Source organism: Suricata suricatta, chromosome 1 (assembly GCF_006229205.1).
Source record: "Suricata suricatta isolate VVHF042 chromosome 1, meerkat_22Aug2017_6uvM2_HiC, whole genome shotgun sequence".
Classification (NCBI taxonomy): Eukaryota; Metazoa; Chordata; class Mammalia; order Carnivora; family Herpestidae; genus Suricata; species Suricata suricatta.
In genome coordinates this window covers 108,525,944-108,545,876 of record NC_043700.1, presented here as the reverse complement: position 1 = coordinate 108,545,876, position 19,933 = coordinate 108,525,944, and the positions used below count along the sequence as shown (strand labels likewise).

General features: G+C 38.8%; 1 protein-coding gene across 6 annotated transcripts in view; it reads left to right on the top strand.

The window, feature by feature from the left end:
* SGMS2 (sphingomyelin synthase 2) overlaps positions 1 to 19,933 on the top strand; it is a 77,605-nt gene that overhangs the window by 39,872 nt on the left and 17,800 nt on the right. For 3 of the 6 annotated variants that reach the window (XR_003909872.1, XM_029942235.1, XM_029942226.1), the window contains one exon: positions 963 to 1,039. The exons of 2 other annotated variants lie outside the window; for them this stretch is intronic. The gene's annotated coding sequence lies outside the window, so the exon portion shown is untranslated. Of the gene's footprint in view, positions 1 to 962; positions 1,040 to 19,560; positions 19,589 to 19,933 lie in introns of those variants that run through there. One more of the 6 variants, XM_029942259.1, reaches the window with a different exon arrangement.

Genomic DNA, 19,933 nt, shown 5'->3' with positions numbered 1-19,933 from the left:
TTAATGTTAAGCAAATAGATAGTTTAGCTCTTTAAATCAAGATATACAATTTCAAGTTACTTGAGATATTTTTACTTTTCACTTTTAAACATTTTAGAACTATCCCTGTTTTAAAACTATTTTAAACATAGTTTACACTGACTTGTATTATTTCTTAATTTTGGATCTGCATCCATCTAATGGTCAATTGGTATAATAAAGCATAACACTTGGTTTTTTGCATCTTTTGGTATTGGCCTCTGAGCTCACTCAAGAACTTTTTGTTCTTTACTTTGCATCTAAATTAACCATCATTTGTTCTATGTGATGTGACCTTTCACTTCAACTTTATAAAGTTATTTTCTTCAGTTTTAATGTCTTATTTGTTCTTTAATTAACCTGAAATCAGGAGCTCTTTGTTAGGATCTTATTTAATTGGCTTCAGTCCTGGTATAAAAAGGGCTGTCCACCAGTGCCCCCCTCCACCCCACAGTAGTCTTCTTACTCCATTTGCACAGCTAAGTAGTGAGTGGAACCTAATGGATATTTCTTCCATGAGTTATTTACATGTTATTTCCCTTTTCCTGTGGCATATATTGACAAATGTGATCTGATCATAAGGAACAAAGATACAAGGTAAACCATATTTTTTATTGTAATATGCCAGTGGCTAATCCTTTGACATAGTCCCTTCCTTGAGAATGTCAGAGAGGTAATGCAGACCAAAGAGATTGCTTTACTTCTTATCAAGTGGCAGAGTCAGGGTTAGAACCTGCGCTTTAGGATTCCAAGATATTAATTACCATGTATGTTCAACTTGTATTTAATTTGCTTCTGATATTATCAAGGACATGTTGTAGGGGCTGTGGTTGTTGATTAAACTTTTGTTGTTCATTATATTCTTAAACCCCTATGGACCTGTAACCCATAAATTATCTACATCAAGCTAATTAAAGTATCTAACATTTTTATATCTTTGACAGAATCAATTTCTCACTCAGAGGACCAATCTCCTGGTGGTGTTTTGACCTCTATAAGGAAATACCTAGAGCATCTGCTGGTTAGTTCATTCTTTATCCATAAGTTACCTTCCTCTACTTTTTTATGTGAGAAATGGGATTTATGTTTGCCTTTTTTATCTGTCTTTGTTGAGATCACTAATACATCTTTACTTTCTTTTTATGGGATATATTTTTAAGTTTATTTATTTATTTTGAGAAAGAGCATGCATGCAGATGCACATGTTGGGGAGGGACATAGAGAAAGGAAAGAGAGATAATCCCAAGCAGGTTCTGTGCTGTCAGTCCCCCTGATGTGGGGCTCAATCTCACCAACCATGAGATCATGACCTGAACTGAACCAGCAATCAGACCCTCAACTGACTGAGCCACCCAGGTCACTTGGGGTGATATACATTTTTAAATATGGCAAAGGTCTTAGAAATAAAATAATGGGGTTGTATTAAATGAAACTAAAATCCAAGGTTGCTAAATTATGTACCCAAGCTTAGTCCTTATTTGTGACCAAATCCATAGAGATAAGGATTCTGATCTATTCTGATCCAGGACCTTGCCATGGCACCATTACTTTGTAAACTTTTAGCCATGGAACCCAGATTTCAGATGAGATTTTGGGTAACCCCTCCAAAATAGAAAAGCAGAACTCCTCTAGTTGAAGCTCCCTCTCATGGAGACCATGCACTGTAATATACTTCTCAGTATAGTTCACAGGACAGATAAAACTCATGGCCCTTCTCTGGTTTCCAGCCACACCCCACAAACTCAACCTGACCTGGTTCTGCTTTCCTGGAGCATTTCTGTCCCTGTATCTGAAAGAGAATATAAATTAAAAAGGTGGTGGGAGGCATGGTTGGTTGAACGTCTGACTATTGATCTTAGCTCAGGTCTTGATCTCAGGGCCATGAGTTCAAAGCCTTGCATGGGGCTCCATGGGGAAAAAAAAAATGAAAAGTTGGGGGAGGTGAGTTGACCCAGCCTGGGAGTCACAGCTATAAAGGAAATGTCAGGTCTTCCCTGTTGACTCTGGAACATTTTTCCTCTGTGTCAAGAGGAAGTGACAGAGGAGATCTGGCTATGAGAATCTACTCTCTCTAAGTTTGGCTCTTCAGATTTAGTAAGGATTCACATTTCCTTTTCTTTGCTGCAGCTGTGTGCTCATTTGTAGATGTTTTTTCTCAAAAAGTGGTAAAATGACATACTGAATTAGAACCATGAAAGTATCAAATGTTGGCTCCACTACTTAGTGGCTGGTGACCTTGGCTAATTCACTTGACTTCTATGTGCTTATTTGTAAAATATGGATAATAATTGATCTTGGAGTTGTAGTGAAGCTTAAATAAGGAAGGCATTTAGAATAATGTTTGGGCAATAGTAAATACTATGTAAGTGTTAGCTACGGCTCTTATTTATTATTCTATATAAATTCATTAATAAGATACAAATTCAAAAAATTTTCAACTCTTAAATATTCCAACCGAGTGTTAACTAATATATTAATTAAATAAATTATTTATTTTCTTGGCAGAGAGAATCTAGGATAATAGCGCTAAATCCCAGCTGTCTTTGCATGATCAGAATGTTGATAAAATTGTTTAAAGTGTATTTTTGTTAAATACTTTCCCCCCAAAAAAGCTTTCTTAAAATAATACAAAGCCAAAAACATTTCTTAAGCCCTAGGGAAATGTTCAATTTTACTTGGTTATAATGCATGATCTTAGTTTCGTAGGTAAGAAAAGCTGCAGAATGGTCAACCAACATTTCCTTGAAAACCCTTTTTAACAGTTGATAATCTATTTGCACTTTGGTGAAAGTCTCTGCAGAGAAAGTCTGTTTATTTAAGCAGTTATATGCTGAAGAGCAGAAATTGCCGTGATAAGTGCATTTTTGGTGTTAGGAGTCGGTGCCGCTTCCAGGACAAAGTGGAGCAGTGGTCAGCTCCTGTGACAGGCAGGACGCCAGAGCCTTTCTTTAGAGTTAGGGTCTTCTTTTTCCACAATCTGTTTGGTCCCTGTCTTGATTACACCCAGATATTGACTAAAACATGTAATTCACATTTGAAAGTCTTTATGATTATTAAATATAATGTTTCATTAAAATGCTGTGGACTTTCTTACCATTGACAGATTTTGAAGCGAAATCTGACTTGCGTCTGTAGAACTCCATTTATAAGAGGTTTTCATAGTAATTGTGCATGGATAGGTCAACAGACAGATGTAAAGAATGGTAACCCATCCTGTGAAAATGTTGGACACAAAGGACCCCAGAGGAGAAGGTTATTTTCGAACAAGCCCAAAGTTCTAATTGGGCACTTGGTTTTAAGTGGAGACTTGGGGGAGATCCTGTGTCTCCCTCTCTCTCTGCCCCTCCCCTGATTGTGCTCTCTCTTTCTCTTTAAAATAAATAAATAAAAATTAAAAAATAAAAAGATATAAAGTCACAATCTCCCCCAAAGAAGAAACTGAACAGGCGCAGTCACTGTGGGGAAGGACTGACCACTGACCATTGGATGCAGCCGTCCCTCCCTCTCTGGTCTTGTTCCCAGTCCATTTCCTGCTTTCCTGGCTTTTTTAAAGCCCTTAAATGGCTCTCTGCGGCCAAAATCCATTGCTTATTTTGACTTAAAAACTTACAATAGAACATTTCGAACATGTTATACTGAAAGTAGAGAGAACCTGTGGTGAACCTTATCAGCTACAACAACAGTCACAGGAAATCTTTTTCATCATCCCCCCACCCCTGGATATTTTTTGAAGCAATCCCAATATCTCATTATCCATCTGTACCTATTTCAATGTGCCTCTTTAAGATAAAGTGTCTCTTTAGAACAAACAAAACACCTTACTGCCATTGTTCCTTCTAAACAAAATTAACATAATTTCCATAATAATAAATATCCAGTCAGGTCACCTTTCCACAGTTATCTCAGTTTTTCTCCAGACTGCTTCTTAGAGGGTGTTGTGTCCTGACAGTTGACATTGCTTACGAAGACCTTTATTTATCACCTGGCCTCTGGCTTCCTCTACAGGCTCTGTTCTTGAGATGAGTTTTTTCCCTTTCCCTAAGTCCTGTGCTCCCAGCAGTATTTACTTGACTTCTGTTCCCTTCACTTGTGATTTCCCCTCTTATCAGGACTTCACATAGAGTGATGTTTTTAGCAGCCTAAAGCTCCTCTCACCCTTACCCTCTTGCTTATTTACCTCCCTCTCATGTGTCAGGTCTCAGAGCATCAATATCATTTCCTCCAAAAACCTTTCCTGCTACAATTCCTAGGCCCAGAGATGAATTGTCAAATACAGCACTCCTGGCCCATAAGGTTATAAAGTCCAGTCTCCCCTCTCCCCAAGTCTCCATTTAGTTTTTTTTATGCTTGTTTATTTTTGAGAGAGACAGAGTGTGAGTGGGGGAGGGGCAGAAAGAGAGGGAGACACAGAATCCGAAGCAGGCTCCAGGTTCTGAGCTGTCAGCACAGAGCCTGAAGCGCGGCTCGAACTCACAAACTTGAACCTGAAGTGGGACACCAGACCATGACCTGAGCTTGAAGTGGGACACTTAACCAACTGAGCCACCTACGCCCTCTTTGAGTTTATATCTTCTTAGGCAACCTTCTCTCAGCGTTTCCACTTTGCACTCCAGTAGTACAAAATACTCCTCGCACTACATCAGCTTTCTTTTCATTTAACAAGTAATTTTTTGGGTATCATTTTGGTGGGTGGATGTAACCCACCTAAATTTGTTGTGGCTATTGATATCCTGCCCTTTGTAAGTAAGGATGTGTGTGACCTGAACTAGGCTGGAGAAGGAGTTAAGGAGATGGGTGGAGGGTTAAAATGGATAGGACCTAGAGTGCTGGTCAGTGAGCAGAGGAGGGAGTTGGAAGCTGAGATGATAGCTAAGATTTTATTTATCTGGCAAATAAGCGCCCCACTGGGCTCTTTTCTTTAAAACACTCCCTGTCAACCCATATTCCTCTTTAATATTCTTAAGATGTGCCTCTAAAGTATAGATCCATATGAACCAGAATGTAACTATTACTCTTGTGCAGTGTAAGCTCTGGAAATGGGCTCCCAATCTCCTATTACTGCTGCAGATTATGCTACAGGAGATGTTAGAAGCAGAAACCAAACAAAACCCAAATTGGAAAAAAAAAACCAAAACTTCTTTTCTAGCCTGTTACTTTATTTCAGTTTTTTAAATATAGCTTATTGATAGCATAAGTATATTTTAAAAAACAATTTCAAGTGATTATTTATAGTCAAATACTTTTATTTAGGTAGGGTCATCAATGAAAATTAGATTTAATAGAAATAAGATTATGTATGGAATTACATCTTTCAGCTTCCTGATGCTAATTGAACATTGAGTTTATAGTGTTTCCTGGCTACCTCATGATATCATGGTCATGTTCAGTGCTTTTAATCATCCTGTGTTTTTCCAAATCTGCTTCATTCTGCAGAAGAGAATTCTGATCATAGTTTACTCCCAACGATAGACCACTGCTAAACTGCATAACTACTTCACTGATCTTCTGTTCACTACTGATTTGTGGAGCTTGGCATTTTGATTTTTATTTGTTTTTTTTAATATTTAAATTCCAATTAGTTAATATACAGTGTAATATTAGTTTCAGGTGTACAAAATAGTGATTCAGCACTTACCTACATCTGGTGGGGCTTGGCATTTTTAAAAGGCTATTTATTTAAAAAAAAACTTTTACTTTTAAAAACCTTTGTTTTTAGTTTTCAGACTTAAAATTCATGTTACGTTTATTACAGATGTGCACATACACACATCTCCAGTCCTTTTTCCCCCTTTTTAAGTTCATTATTTGAATTTTCTTTTCACTTTTGCTTCTATCTGGTATATGGTTTTACTAAACTTCAAATGTTATTTCAGACTCTAATCTAATTTATATAAGTTGTTTCCATTGCTCTTTGGTCTTTTTAAGTTATTTCTGGTTGGGAAGATTGGGGGGAGTTACTTCACCAAAAAATCCCTTGAGAGTAGGAACCAGCCTTCTCTGCTTGCTACCTTCCTTAGCACTCAGAGCCAAATTCTGCACAGAACGGAAGGCCAGAAATAATTCTTCTTCCATGTTGACTGCCCCTGCGTTGGCCTTACCTTCCAGGCTTTCAGCAGTGAGCATAGTAACAGTTACTACATTTTTAACCCTTGAGTTTTGCTTATCTTGAGTTTGGTCACTAACCTTGGGGTACAGTTTTTGAAGTTTTCTGTGCCTGTAGCCTCTATCCTGTCTATTAGGATTCAATGACGAAAGTCCTGCATTGGAAGTCTAATTGAATTCTAAATCCTAATTAGGTATTTGTTACCTTGAACCTTTCCGTTCCTGCATGATTGTATTTATTCTTCCTGTGATTATAATGCCACATCTTTAACCTTTTCTTACAAGCCTCCTGTGGGTTAAACATTTCTTAGAAGACAGCCCTGGGGTGACCAATTAATAAAAGTCCATTGTGATGAATATAATTAGAATATTAAACACATATGCTTTATTTTGGTCTATTAGAAATGGAAACAACTTGAGGCACCTGGGTGGCTCAGTTAAGCGTTCGACTTCAGCTCAGGTCATGATCTCACAGTTCGTGGGTTCGAGCCCTACATCGGGCTCTGTGCTGACAGCTCAGGGCCTGGAGCCTGCTTCTGATTCTGTGTCTCCCTCGCTCTCTGCCCTTCTCCTGTTCACACTATCTCTCCCTCCATCTCTCAAAAATAAATAAACACTTCAAAAAATTTTTTAAAGAAATGGAAACAACTCAAAGGCAAAAATCTATAATTGAGTAATTATTGGAGCATTTCCAGTGGAATCCCTTTTTCGTTTTAAAAAGTTATAGTTTTACAGGTTCCTAGAAGCTGTTTACATTAATTGGGTCTTTGCAGGATGAAACATAGATGTTCTTGATATACCTTTGACTTAATACACAGATTTGTTTCTTCTGATCAAGAGTATTCATTGTAGAATGTTTAAATTGACTGTTATCTCATAAACCCAGAGCCTCATCCTGGCTTTTCTTCATAACAATTTTAGTATATGTGCTGCTGAAGTGAACACTTTTTCATAACAATTTTAATCTTTTTAATGTTTATTCATTTTTGAGGGGGGGGTTGCGTAAGCATGGGAGGGGCAGAGAGAGAGGGACACACGGAATCCGAAGCAGGCTCCAGTCTCTGAGCTGTCAGCACAGAGCCCCACATGGGGCTCAATCCCATGGATTGTGAGATCATTACCTTAGCCAAAGTTGGATGCTTAACTGGCTCAGCCACGCAGACACTCCAATTTCAATCTTTTTATTATTGTTGTTGTTGTATAGAGTTGGCAGAGTAGAAGCTCTGTAAGGGAAGTGGCTTTTAAGCTTGCAGCATTCCTACAGCATTTCCTATCATAAACACTAAATACCCTCAGAGGAATAAATTATCTTTGTCTTTTTAGGCAGTAAAATCAAAATATACTGCTTATTTATTTCTTCAATACAAAATGGTAAAAAAGTAAATATTCCGTGTAATATCACCTGTCCTGTAACTGTGTGTTATTTACACACACAGCACAATTTTTCCCCACAATAAAGAATCATGTTATATATGTATAGCATTTTACAACTTTCTTCACCTTACATTTTATGATAGTATGATAGTATTTTATTGTACAAATAGAACATATTTATACTGTTACCAGTCCTGTCTTGATGGACAGTGTGACTGCAGTCTTACAGGTCCAGAATCACTTCCCTGTATTTTCAAAAACTAAACTTCTAAAAACTAAAGGCCCTCCTGTCCTATCGGTTTCTCCTCCGCTCATTCTTTTTTCCCCTCCTCCCCATCTGTTCTCCTTGGCTTCCCTCCTCCCCTCAGTAACCCTTGGTGTCAAAACTCTTCTTGAACTATCCAGAAGCTCTTTATAGTCTTTTTTTTTTTTATAGTCTTTATTTACCCAACTTGGTGGGAATATTTTCATATGTCTGATTCAGATATATTAATGTTTGAGTATCTAGTGTTTCCCAGATCCTGCAAGGGGGTAAGGGTGAGCTGCATGACCTAACATATGCTGTATTAAGTTTTTCTGAAAATCAAAGTTCTGAATTTTAAAATGCATCTGTTGCCCCAAAATTCTGTTGAGTAGATTTGGAAAACAATCTTCTCATGCTTTTTCTGGTATCTTTAGATAAATTCCTAGAAGTGATTCTAAAGCATGTAATATGTAGCTTTTGGAATTAGGGGGAAAAGCACTAATATAAATTTTTTAAAAAAGAAGATACAGAATTAGAATTTTGTAGTACCTGGGATTGTTATTCAGTAATATTTATGGGTTTTTGTAAACTGGTTTAAATTAAGGTTTCCAATCATTCTTTCAATTTTTAAAAATAACTTTAATATATGGTATAGTTAGAGTTTTGAAAAACATAAATCACTTAATGGTCATTTGGCAATGTCAGGTTATTTCTGAAGTTTTGTCACAGAACAGAGGACAAAGACTACTAACTGATAATGAGTACAATAAAACAAAAATCCACCAAATATCAGGAGAAAGGTTTTTTAAATGCTTAAATGCCTAAGCATCCACAGTGCAAAAATTTACCAATATTTGAAAAGAGGGCTTGGGGATTTGCATTTTTGACTGAATCATCTTCCCCATCAAATACAGTTTGGCCTAATTCTTTGCTATTTGGCAGTTCATTTTATTCAGGGTAAACTAAACCAAATTAGTGACTGGTTTTGTTTTGTGAAATATTGAGTGACCTCCATTACATGGAAAAAGCAGTTCCCCACCCCTTTATTGTAAATAAACCCTGCAGAAGGTATCACGCTTGAGTACAATTAAGTCTCCTTCTCAAAGTTGACACTAAGTGAATTTAATTGTGTGTATATGTCAAGTTAGGGCTGTAACATTTCAACTACCTATTAGTTTACCAGGCTTTCCCAGGCAGCCGCCGTGATGCAGGTGTGTCTAAAAACATTTGTAGGGGGCGCCTGGGTGGCTTAGTAGGTTGAGACTCTGACTCTAACTCTTGATTTCGGCTCAGGTCATGATCCCGGGGTTGTGGAATCCAGCCCCACATCCGGCTCAGCACTGAGAACTGAGCCAGGAGTCTACTTGGGACTCTTTCCCTTCTCAGTCTCCCTCTGTCTCCGTCTTGCTCTCGCACTCGCTCTCACTCTGTCAAATTAAAAGACACACACGACTTTGTAGACAAAATTTTTTTATTGTACTTAATTGAGGCTGAGTGAAGACATGAAATAGAGATTTCAGTTGATAAGTACTTCCCTGAAAGCAGCAGCAACAACTATACACGGTTTCAGGTACTTTTAGCTATAAAATGATACATTTGTAATGAAAACATTTTTAAATGTGAACTGCACACAAATGTAGGAAGCAAAAAAATCTCATACTCCTACCACTTAGACAACCATTCTTAATATTTTAGTGTACTTGTGCTCTGACTTTTCTGTACATGCATTTTTTACATACTTGAAATTGTACAAAACAAAATACCTCTTTAAAAACAAAACACATTCTCCCTATTAACTCTGTCAAGACTTTTATAGCTAAAATAGCCATCAGCTTTTTCTTGATTATAAGAACAATTAATGTAAAAAAGTAGAAAATATAACCTGAAACAAGGGGAAAAAATTAAAATCACCTTAAATTCATCAAGCAGGGTTAATATTTGGTATATTTTCTTCAGACTTTTTTTCTATATAAATTATATAAATGTAATATACATCTTTACATTGGTGAAATCATACTGCATTTCCTTATTGTTAGAACCGTAAACATAATCTTCATAAACTATTTGAAAATATTTTTGTGTTTAGATACATGGGTGAATACTTTTATTGCAGAAAATTTAGAGAAAATAAAGTACAAAAGCAAATAAAAATAGTTGGTAAATCTCACCACCAGCATTAACTTCTGATATTCTTTTGGTGTATTTATTGACTTGGTTTTAAAAAATTCATACACTTATATTTTTATGAAAATGTGCTTTTTTTTAAACAATGTTTAATGTATTTCATGGATGCTTCAAAATGTCCACTGAGGGCATTTAGATGCATATTCAATGTATTACATATATTTTACTGTACTTCACAGATGCTTCTAAATGTCTCCTGTAGACATTTAGATTTTTGTTCCACTGAATATATTTTTGGATAATGTTTTTTCTGTATTCTTTAAGACTTGTCCTAAATTAAATTCTCAGTAGTAGAGTTATTATGTCAAGAGGTGTAAGCATTATTAAAGCTCTTGACATGTTTAAGGAGCACGTGGGTGGTCCAGTCGGTTAAGCATCTGACTTCAGCTCAGGTCATGATCTCTCGGTTCATGAATTCGAGCTCCATATCGGGCTCTCCGTTGTCAGCACAGAGTCCACTTCGGATCCTCTGTCCCCCTTTCTCTGCCCCTCCACTGCTCTCTCTCAAAAATAAACATGAAAAATATTTTTTTTAAAAAGCTCTTGACATCTTTAATAAGAGAATTTCAAAAGAATGAGACCAATTTATCATCCTGCTGGGAATTCGTTGCAATTTTATATGCCTTCCCAATTACAGTTTAAATTATAATTCAATGGATTTGGTTTCAAGGTAGCTTTCTGGTGTTCTTATACAAGGATGACAATAGGGTGGAGGTCTGTATGTTAATCTGTCAATGAGATAATCTGTAGGACGTTTTTGTTATTAGTAATCGGGGGATACTTAGTCACAGGAACTCTTTTGCCCTGGACATGTCAGAGGAGGTGTGGGGGAAATCAGCTCCAAATGGAAATTAAGGAGATGAATTCTGGCTGTCAGACAGGCCCTGGCAATTTTATCCCCTGTTTGTGTTTCCTTTCCTGCCCTCCCCCACTTGCCCCGTGGACAGCCTCGCAGAAATTACTCTCTCTGCCTCTTCCTTCTGCGCTCTCCCAGTTACCTTTGACAGTGGACTCCATGGTCAGGGTCCTGCAGTCACCTGGTCTTAACATAAAGAATATAAGGATGTAAAGCTGACTTAATGTGCAAAGAAAGTGGAGGGACAAGCCCCTTGTGGAAGCCTGGATTCAAGAATCATAATTACGTTGTACATATTATTTATATAGAAGTTTTTCATATTTATGTTATAATTATTTGTTTCTATATAATAACAGTGTTTGCTAAGTGAATCTCGGAGCCTTTTTAGATGCTAAATTTTAATTGTGGTTCTGTTGACCATTGCTGTGGTGGAAATATTCCAGTGTAAGTAGTCCCCAGGCTTTTCAACACTGTGTTTCTGGGTCGCAGCACCTGCCCCCCAGTCCCTGCCAGTTTGGTTTTCCATCCAAATATTCAGGGCTTTCCTGCTTTTGATAGCAAAGATGGACACTCCCTTCCAGTGCCCCTCCACACTCCCCAAGCTACAGACCTCCCCTACACAGAACAAATCTTACTTTGGGCCCCTCAGAGCCAGTTAAGTGCAGCTCTGATGTCTATACTTCTCCATATTTTCTTTCTCTTTTCAGGCTTCATTGTAAAAACTCTTACTCCTTGTCTGCTATCCCTTTTCTTTTTCAATATCTTCCCTCTTTTTCAAATGATCTCTTAGAGGAACAGCTTGGGTATGTTGGAACTAAATGTCTCATGGTATGCGTAAAAGAAATACAAAAGAAGACCTGTGTATCCTGTTCTAGATTTTTGCTGAAAAGAAACAGGCGATTGGCCAAGGATCCCTACATAATCAGTGGTGTGTATCATCTACTCTGTGGTCCCTTATTCTGTCACAGTCCCTGCGCTTTGTGGGAGAGGGCTCACACTCCATCCTGGGGACCTTCAGGAGAGTAGACAACAAAAGACAAATTTGTTTATTAGAAACTTTGCTTTGCAACTTGTGAACCAGTGCATGTGGTCACAAATGGAAAGAGAAATAAGTCCCAACTGAGCTGTCTCCCCGTTTTGAGAGAGGAATGTGTCAAAACATTTTGATGCAGCTGGAGATTCCTAGATCATTTTCTCTCACTGGAGACCTTGGGACCTAGTTCTAAAGAACCTCATTTTCCCTCTCACATCACCATGTGTGTTAGCAATCACTTTGAGTATTCAGAGATTTAGCCACTAATATTTAGTAAAATAATATTTAAACATTATGGTGTTTAAACCAGTTTTATTTCCTTCAAATGAAAATTTTTTTAATATGCAGACTTTCTGGTGACAATTCTAGGAATGAACACTTTGTGACAGTTTCTTACTTAATTTACTAGGACAAGTGAAAATTCAGTAGGTAAATATTTTATAGATCTATTTCAGATACCAATATAACAGCCCCTTGCATTCCTTGAGATTATAAAAATGGCATTGTTAGAGCCAGGATTTTAATCTTTTAAGTTACTTCTCTTTGCTGCCTTTCCCCCGATGTGTACTAATCCTTGGGTTGGGTTGGGTTTGGAAGTCTGTCTCCCTCTTCAGAGACCCAGAATTATGAAACCTAAATCATCATTATTAGGTTTTTTGCAGTAACGAAATCCTAGATTAGAAGCAAATTGGTCAAATAAGTGCTTTTGAGAAACAAATAATGTATTTAAATACAACATAGCACTAAGAAAAACTGGAGCCAAATATAGTGACCTTAATGGCTTTGGGGAAAGTATTGCTTTTTATAGCCTCATACCATTTGAAAGCAGTGGCTTGTTTGGCCAGTCATGCAAAAGAACAGCTTTGTGGCTGGCATAAGAAAATGAGAAATGTAGGCTTTATGCAGACCTTTCTGGGTCTTCCGTGTCTCTTTCCTTTCCTATTTTTTCCCGGCCTTAGAGTGAAAACCATGCTCTGCCTTGAGCAACCCAGGTGGGTTGCAGCAAAGGACTTAAAAACACAAAGAAATACCTAGCCTTCGTGTTCCCCACACACCTTTGCCCTCTCCCGAAGCACCACACCCAAATCGTCACAAGCAGTTGGGGCAAACCTGCTCAAAGTCCAGATTCTTAATTTTTCAGTGTTTAATTCTTGTTACCAGGAAGTGCTCCAAATCTCTCTGGTTGTATTAAGCTATGTCTTGAATTCTTGAATCTGTTTATTGGCAGAGTGCTGAGCAGAAATCCAGTAAGTATTGTATTTTAAATGCCTAACAAAATGTCTGATTCTAGACTTTAGACTTGTATGAGAAAATCATATTGGAGCCTATCTGGGTGTCATTTCTCCAGCAGTGCTGGGGACTGAGTATGCTTCCTGTTCTTCAGCCTCAGCTCGTGCTGTTCCCATACTGTGTACAGACTGCTAGTGCCTGGTTAAGTGTTGCTCCCACAGCCTCACCTCTGCCTCCACACTAGAGCAAGATCATATAACTCCTTTCTGTCATTCTTGCTTACAGTAATTTCACTCAGGTCCCAAAGTGGTGAGATTCTAGTAAACAGCAAGCAAAGTTTCAAGATACTGTTTTTTGGCTTATTTTTTCATTTTTTTTTAACATTTTTTTTATTTTTGAGAGACAGAGACAGTGAGATCAGGGGAGGGTCAGAGAGAGAGGGAGACACAGAATCTGAAGCAGGCTCCAGGCTCTGAGCTGTCAGCATAGAGCCCTACGTGGGGCTCGAACCCACGAACTGTGAGATAATGACCTGAGCCAAAGCCGGACACTTAACTGACTAAGCCACTCAGGCGCCCCTCAAGATGCTGTTTTTAAATGCCTATAAATAGGCTATGAAATTGAATAAAATATCCTCACAGTAAGGTCACAGTGTGCTAGAGGGAGAAATCAATAAGTGTGTTTATTTTTTATTTATTTATTTTTTTTTTATTTTTTTTGTTTTATTTATTTTTGATACAGAGAGAGATAGAGCATGAGAGGGGGAGGGGCAGAGAGAGAAGGAGACACAGAACCGGAAGCAGGCTCCAGGCTCTGAGCTAGCTGTCAGCACAGAGCCTGACGCGGGGCTCGAACCCACCAACATGAGATCTGACCTGAGCCGAAGCCGGAGGCTTAACCGACTGAGCCACCCAGGCGCCCCTATTTTTTTTTTAACATTATTTCTTGAGAGAGCGAGAGTTCAGGCGGGAAAGGGGCAAAGAGAGAGGGACAGAGGGATCCAAAACAGACTGTGCTGACAGCAGAGTGTTGGGTGTGGGGCTCAAACTCAGAAACTATGAGATCATGACCTGAGTCAAAATCAAGAGCTGGATGCTTAACCTACAGGCCCACCCAGACACCCCTCAATGGGTGTATATCTAAGCAATCTGAAGGGCATGGAATAAAGGAGCAAATACAATTTTTTGCATGGTTTTCCAAAAATAAGATATGGTTCGAAATCTAAAAACATTTTTGTTTTTGTTGATGAGAAAATACACTGTGGACTTGACTGTGATCTATTTACTTAGAATGAGGTCTTCTAATATTTAGAATATGTTGTGTGGTTTTGAGAGTCTGTGAAATTGTTAGACCCAGCTTCTGCTTCTCTTTTCGGCCAGCCACTGTTCCTGAGAAATAGAAGCTCTCCTAGCAGACTTAAAATATTTTAAAATTATTAAATGGATTTTTTTTTTGTGGTTTCCAGAAACATCCTCATTTCAATAGGTAATCTGTGCTCCTGTTGCAAAGAAGTAAGTATTTAAACCCAAGGGAGTTGGTTTCCAGGTGTATAAATCTTTGGGGTATATAAGGAAGAGTAGAGGTAGGAGTGTAGAGGTAGGTAATTATCCCTGTTGTTTAGTTAGGCTGCAGTTTACCTTGCTGGTAAGGCCCCCAGGATGTTTATACTAAATGAGGGCTGGCTGCTTTTGTTTGATGGTTAAACTCGGAGCAGGTAGTGGGGGTGGGGGTGGGGAGAATGATTCTCGTGACCAAAAGTCTACTCTGTGTCTTGGGAATTGACATCATTACAGTTCAGATTATTAAGGGTATAAACGTCTGTTTAAAGGAGAAGGACCTTTTTCTGCTCATACGCTGAAGTAGATAAGCATTTTGACACAAAGGCAAGACTTCAACTCCACTTATTCTCTGAGGCCGTGGAGATACTTCACTGGCAGTGAGTTCAGAAAAGAGGAGTGGGAAGTGGAAAATTCTAGCCTAGTTCGACCAAACCCTGAACACACCAGATAAAGAAAGAAGAAATGACCAGGGGAGTCCCTCTATCCCTACCCTCCTGAAATTCTCTACGCTTTCCTAGATGTATCCAGAATGCAGATGAGAAGAGTTTGGGGCAAGCATAAGCCAGCCTTTGGGCAAAGTGCATGATGTGCCCCTGACTCTACCCCTTAACTCTGAGAATGTCTGCTTTAGAGTATTTCTAAAGGAAACCGAAGAATTATTTTAAATACTCCCTAGTCCTTGACCTTGATTTACAGCCTTTTTCTATCTTCAGGTTCCTAGTCAGTCAAGGTCTGTCTCTCATCCATGTACACACTCATTCACTTATTTATTCGCCTCACTCCAAGGACTGTCACCTTGTCTCTTTCCCTGTGACTCCGTCTTTCTGAGGCCCCTCCTCCTATTGGAGAACTTCAGTCTCTCAACCCCAGGGTGATGGTTTTGTCTTTTCAAAATACGCTGGAATCAGATCTGATCATCAGAATTTTGCAGCCATTGGCAATAAATAGCAGCTACGAAATAGAAGCCAGATTTTGAAACGTCCAGTGGAACATTTTGCTAGTTAAATTTTTGTGCAGGTACTTTATTGTGTCAAACCTAAGTTAGAAACAGTTAATACAAGCTGTGCACTGCCCCCCCTCTCCTGCTGCACTATGGCCTGGAGATGATCACTTCCTGTGAAATATTCCCCATGCCGCAGCTTATGGTTTTCTAATTGACACAGCTAATATTTGCTCTGGGTAAATAACTCTTCCTTTCAACAAGTATTAAATTGTCTACCCCACCAGTTAAAGTGACCAAGTTTGTTTTTTTTAATGTTTTATTTATTTTTGAGACTGTGCAAGTGGGGTAAGGGCAGAGAGAGAGGGGGAAAGAGGATCTGAAGCATGAGATCATGACCTGAGCGAAAGTTGGATGCTCAACCAACTGAGCCACCCAGGTGCTCCCCCCCCCAATTTTTTTTAATGAGAAAAACAGTGGACCATCTTTTTTATTCTTTTAATAAACTCAGTAAATTTTGGTTAATTCTGTCCGAGAAAAGTCCATCTTTTTTTAATCACTTCATATTATTTAGTTACAAGAGATTTTTTTGGAGCACAGTTCACAGATTTTTGTTAGGCTGCTTGATTTTCATTGGTTGGTTCTTGATCTTGTCTGCAGAGAACTTAGAAATGTATATTGTGGAATCACTGCTAAAGAAGTGCTCAGTGGTAAGTACTACATTTGACAGGGATACGTCAGTCAGCAATATAATGAGTGTGGGACAGTCCTTGGTTTTCTGTTTCCTTAGAAAGAACTTATGATGAAAGACTGTATTTTTTTTTCAAAAAAAAAAGCTTAATGAGGTCACTATTACCTACATAGTAAAAAACTCATTTGTGGGGCACCTGGATGGCTTATTTCGTTAAGTATCTGACTTAAGCTCAGGCATGATCTCTCAGTTCATGAGCTTGAGCCCCACTTCTCACTATCTCACCCTCTCTTTCTGTACCTCATGTGATTCTTTCTCTCTCTCTGCCTCTCTCTCAAAAATAAATACACACATACTTACATAACTCATTTGTTTTAAGGGTGTGATTAAATGATTATTTATATACTTGTCTCACACATTATCGTTACTATACCAAAACATAATTTATAGTAGTAAGATAACTGTAATTCATTTAACCCCCTGTTTTTGGATATTAGATTATTTCTAATTTTCTCTTACCAATGGCTGCTGAAAACTTACTTCTAGGGGTCCCAGGGTGGCTTAGTTGGTTAAGTGTCTGACTCATGATTCTGGCTCAGGTTGTGATCTCATGGTTCAGAGGATTGAGCCCCACATTGGGCTCTGTACTGATAGCATGGAACCTGTTTGAGATTCTCTCTCTCTGCCCCTCCCCTGCTGGAGCACATGCCCATGCACTCACTCTAAATAAGTAAATACACTTAAAACATACTTGTACACATGTTTTGTGCACATTCTTATTTCCTTTGGATAAACTCAAAATAGAATAACTGGGTGCCATTGCCCTAGTATTATGTAATATGTAGCCTAATACCTACCAGTATGACTCTTGGAATCATTTTGTCAAATTACAGGGAAAATCCTATTGAGATTATTAAGGGGAAATAACTAATGTATGGATAAATATGGTAACATCAAACCCTTTATGGAATAAAGGTCACAGAAATAAAACAGAAGCTAATAATGTGTTTTCTTGGGGTACGTTGGTGGCTCAGTCAGTTAAGCATCCAACTCTTAGTTTCAGCTCAGGTCATGGTTTCATGGTTGTGAAATCAAGCCCTGCATTGGGTTCTGCACTGAGTGTGGAGCCTGCTTAGGATTCTCTCTCCCCCTCTCCTCCACTGCACTCCCCCCCCCAATAATAATGATAATAATAATGTGTTCTAGTAATTTGACAAAGATTCTAAAATTTATTTAGGGATGAAAAGAGGAGTAACAGTTAAAAACTTTTTCCACTAGATACTGGAACACACATGACATGATACTGGCATTGAAAGACTGTGTTTCTATGTAGATAATTCTACTCCCTTTATTGAATCCTTTTCCCTCCTGAAACCAAGTGGATGTTGATTTGTATCAAATGCCGTTGGATTTCACTCAAGATAATCAGTCTTTTCCGTTTACATATGTTTGTGTTTTATTACAATAACTTCCTAATTTGAAACCTTACTTGCACTTCTGGAATAAATCATACTTTGTCCTAAAAACAACCTAACAGAATATCAGTGTAAAAAGGTTCAGAGTTTTGCAGTTGCCTTCAAAAGGAAGATTAGTCTACAGTGGTTTTTAACTTTTAAAATATTCTCTAGGTTAACTTCTGGTGTTTTGCAATGTAAGGATTTGGAAAGCTTTTCATCTGCCTTGTGCTCGGGCATAGTACCCTAAACAAATGAACTGATGGGATTGCTGTCCATCAAGAGAAACTACTGTGGCTTTTGTCACTGTCCCAGATACTGACTTGGTAGCAGAGGATCACCATAGAAATGAATATGTTGTAGTGATCATTTGGTGACATTGGGTTGTGAAATTGGTTGACACAGGATGAGTGTGATTTGTATATTCAATCTTCTTAGTGAAATCCCAAGGAAAATATCAATCCTGCTACTAATGACGATAAATGGGCTTTGCACTCACCAAGTGCCCTTCTCCCAGTAGTACAAAGCTCTTCATGATTAATTATTTCAGTCATCCTTATAGTTGTCCCATGAGGTGAGTAGCTGAGAGCTTCCTCATAGGAAAAAAACAAAACAAAAAGACATAACTAATTGGATTTTCTTCTGTTGTACATTCTGGGTTCTAGAACTGGGCAGCTACCTTACAAAGACCACCAGTATGTCCACCAGGGGACCTGGGTTTCAAAATCACAAGCTTCTTTCACATTTGAATGCCAGGCTATGAGCAGCTGTGGAGTAGTAAAGTGGGGAGAATTTCGATGAGTTTTGCAAGAGGCTAGGAGTGGTTTAGGCTAGATGTGGTGAAAAGAGACAGGCAACGGCTGAGTTAGTGTCTTGTCACCTCCATTAGAAGTGGTAATCCAGGGTGTCAAAGGTTTGTTTTTGCGAATATTTTAATGAGGCATCTCTTCACTATATGTACTTACTCTTCCCACAACATTGTGCTTGAGAGGATTCTACAAAGAATATCTGTCAATCCGGGTTTTCAGATGGGGGCGCTGGTCCTTTCTCATCCTGCTCTAATGTTTCAGTGGCTGGGGCTTTTCGCAGGGACCATAGAAGGGTAAGATGTCTACTTCTCAGTGATGGCCTGTGTCCATCGCCAGGGACCATCCATTTCTCTCCAGACCACCTTTCCTCATGCTGTCACTTCCTTGGAAATAGATGGTGCCTCTCTGTAGACACATCTTGTCAGGGGAGCAGAGAAACAACTAAAACTAGGTTTTTATCTAGTGATCACCTCGTCCTTCCTTTTGCAATACACCTTTCTGTCTTCCCCAGTAGTTTTCTGCCACTTGAGTTCTGTCTCTTCGGATAGACTGCAAGCTCTTTGGATAACTGTTCAGGTCAGGTGTGTTTTTTAATAAACTCCTTTTAATTGCCTCCGCATCCTGCCCTCAGTACTGAGGTGTTCAGGTGCACAATAAACGTGTGTGGTTGATCTGTTTGCTATCCATTCTGTCCACAGATATTGCCTGTACTTATTGACTGTGCCATTTTAACTCTTTTCCCTTTTTCTTTCATTAAATGAGGGTTTAGCTGTCCTACTTTGAGTTTTTCCTCCTCCCTATTTTTTTTCCTAAAGTTCCCCTGAAAGGGAGGCCTTTAGAATGTGAAGAATTATGCCGAAGTTGTGCAGTGTGCTCAGGGTGGGGACTAATTATGAGGTTCGGAATCCTCTTCAGGTGACTGGGTTCTACGGCACGACTAAAATACTGCTTTCCTAAATTGAGAACAGCTGGGGCTGTGTTGCTAGCAAGTATAAAAGAGTTGGTGCCGGGCTCTGTGCTGCGAAGAAGTCTTTGCTCTTTCAAGCTTGTGGATCCTCAGCCAAAGGCACCCTTTCCCCCTCCGTGTGGCTGTGGTGAGTGCCTGGAGCTGGTCCCCAGGGTGCCCATTTCTATTCCTCAGTAGAAATTGGGCTGGCTGCTTCAAAGTGTCGTTCCTTACGAATTTACCACGCCCGTTGTAGGTTTTGATCTTTCTCGAGTAACAAGTGGAGTGTGTTCCCGGATTGGTAACGTAGCTAAGGTTTTGTGTCTCTTTTCACTGTATGATTTTGAAGGCTGTCAGCTTTCCTGATGTGTGGTGTGCGACTCTAAATATAAAAGGATAAACTGAGGCGGTGCTGCCTTAAGTATCTTGAATATATAGTTCTTGAATCTGTTCTGAGAAGTGGTCATTTAAGAAGACTCCAGTTTTTTAATGT